Consider the following 3,074-nt stretch of genomic DNA (forward strand, 5'->3'; position numbering starts at 1 on the left):
CTGTGTGTAGCTACACACAACTGACCATTCCTGTCTGTGTGTAGCTACACACAACTGACCATTCCTGTCTGTGTGTAGCTACACACAACTGACCATTCCTGTCTGTGTGTAGCTACACACACACACACAACTGACCATTCCTGTCTGTGTGTAGCTACACACACACACACACACACACACCTGACCATTCCTGTCTGTGTGTAGCTACACACACACACACAACTGACCATTCCTGTCTGTGTGTAGCTACACACACGCACAACTGACCATTCCTTTGTGTGTAGCTACACACACGCACAACTGACCATTCCTTTGTGTGTAGCTACACAAACACACACACACACCTGACCATTCCTGTCTGTGTGTAGCTACACACACACACACAACTGACCATTCCTGTCTGTGTGTAGCTACACACACGCACAACTGACCATTACTTTGTGTGTAGCTACACACACGCACAACTGACCATTCCTTTGTGTGTAGCTACACAAACACACACACACAACTGACCATTCCTGTCTGTGTGTAGCTACACACACACACACACACAACTGACCATTCCTGTCTGTGTGTAGCTACACACACACACACACACAACTGACCATTCCTGTCTGTGTGTAGCTACACACACACACACACACACACAAACACACACACACACACACACAAACACACACCTGACCATTCCTGTCTGTGTGTAGCTACACACACACACACACAACTGACCATTCCTGTCTGTGTGTAGCTACACACACGCACAACTGACCATTCCTGTCTGTGTGTAGCTACACACACACACAAACAACTGACCATTCCTGTCTGTGTGTAGCTACACACAACTGACCATTCCTGTCTGTGTGTAGCTACACACAACTGACCATTCCTGTCTGTGTGTAGCTACACACAACTGACCATTCCTGTCTGTGTGTAGCTACACACAACTGACCATTCCTTTGTGTGTAGCTACACACACACACACAACTGACCATTCCTGTCTGTGTGTAGCTACACACACACAAACAACTGACCATTCCTTTCTGTGTGTAGCTACACACACACACACACACACCACACACACACACATCTGCCCATTCCTGTCAGTGTGTAGCTACACACCTGCCCTTCCTGTCTGTTTGTAGCTACACACCTGCCCATTCCTGTCTGTGTGTAGCTACACACCTGCCCATTCCTGTCTGTGTGTAGCTACACACCTGCCCATTCCTGTCTGTGTGTAGCTACACACCTGCCCTTCCTGTCTGTGTGTAGCTACACACCTGCCCATTCCTGTCTGTGTGTAGCTACACACCTGCCCATTCCTGTCTGTGTGTAGCTACACACCTGCCCATTCCTGTCTGTGTGTAGCTACACACCTGCCCATTCCTGTCTGTGTGTAGCTACACACCTGCCCATTCCTGTCTGTGTGTAGCTACACACCTGCCCATTCCTGTCTGTGTGTAGCTACACACCTGCCCATTCCTGTCTGTGTGTAGCTACACACCTGCCCATTCCTGTCTGTGTGTAGCTACACACCTGCCCATTCCTGTCTGTGTGTAGCTACACACCTGCCCATTCCTGTCTGTGTGTAGCTACACACCTGCCCTTCCTGTCTGTGTGTAGCTACACACCTGCCCTTCCTGTCTGTGTGTAGCTACACACCTGCCCTTCCTGTCTGTGTGTAGCTACACACCTGCCCTTCCTGTCTGTGTGTAGCTACACACCTGCCCTTCCTGTCTGTGTGTAGCTACACACCTGCCCTTCCTGTCTGTGTGTAGCTACACACCTGCCCTTCCTGTCTGTGTGTAGCTACACACCTGCCCTTCCTGTCTGTGTGTAGCTACACACCTGCCCTTCCTGTCTGTGTGTAGCTACACACCTGCCCTTCCTGTCTGTGTGTAGCTACACACCTGCCCTTCCTGTCTGTGTGTAGCTACACACCTGCCCTTCCTGTCTGTGTGTAGCTACACACCTGCCCTTCCTGTCTGTGTGTAGCTACACACCTGCCCTTCCTGTCTGTGTGTAGCTACACACCTACCCTTCCTGTCTGTGTGTAGCTACACACCTGCCCTTCCTGTCTGTGTGTAGCTACACACCTGCCCTTCCTGTCTGTGTGTAGCTACACACACGCACAACTGACCATTCCTGTCTGTGTGTAGCTACACACAACTGACCATTCCTGTCTGTGTGTAGCTACACACACGCACAACTGACCATTCCTGTCTGTGTGTAGCTACACACAACTGACCATTCCTTTGTGTGTAGCTACACACACACACGCACACACACACAACTGACCAGTCCTGTCTGTGTGTAGCTACACACACACAACTGACCATTCCTGTCTGTGTGTACCTACACACCTGCCCATTCCTGTCAGTGTGTACCTACACACCTGCCCATTCCTGTCAGTGTGTAGCTACACACCTGCCCATTCCTGTCAGTGTGTAGCTACACACCTGCCCATTCCTGTCAGTGTGTAGCTACACACCTGCCCTTCCTGTCAGTGTGTAGCTACACACCTGCCCTTCCTGTCTGTGTGTAGCTACACACCTGCCCTTCCTGTCTGTGTGTAGCTACACACCTGCCCTTCCTGTCTGTGTGTAGCTACACACCTGCCCTTCCTGTCTGTGTGTAGCTACACACCTGCCCTTCCTGTCTGTGTGTAGCTACACACCTGCCCTTCCTGTCTGTGTGTAGCTACACACCTGCCCTTCCTGTCTGTGTGTAGCTACACACCTGCCCTTCCTGTCTGTGTGTAGCTACACACCTGCCCTTCCTGTCTGTGTGTAGCTACACACCTGCCCTTCCTGTCTGTGTGTAGCTACACACCTGCCCTTCCTGTCTGTGTGTAGCTACACACCTGCCCTTCCTGTCTGTGTGTAGCTACACACCTGCCCTTCCTGTCTGTGTGTAGCTACACACCTGCCCTTCCGGTCTGTGTGTAGCTACACACCTGCCCTTCCTGTCTGTGTGTAGCTACACACCTGCCCTTCCTGTCTGTGTGTAGCTACACACCTGCCCTTCCTGTCTGTGTGTACCTACACAACTGACCATTCAAAAGAAAGAAAAAAAGG

The sequence above is a fragment of the Oncorhynchus masou genome, chromosome 32, assembly GCF_036934945.1.
Source record: "Oncorhynchus masou masou isolate Uvic2021 chromosome 32, UVic_Omas_1.1, whole genome shotgun sequence".
Lineage (NCBI taxonomy): Eukaryota > Metazoa > Chordata > Actinopteri > Salmoniformes > Salmonidae > Oncorhynchus > Oncorhynchus masou.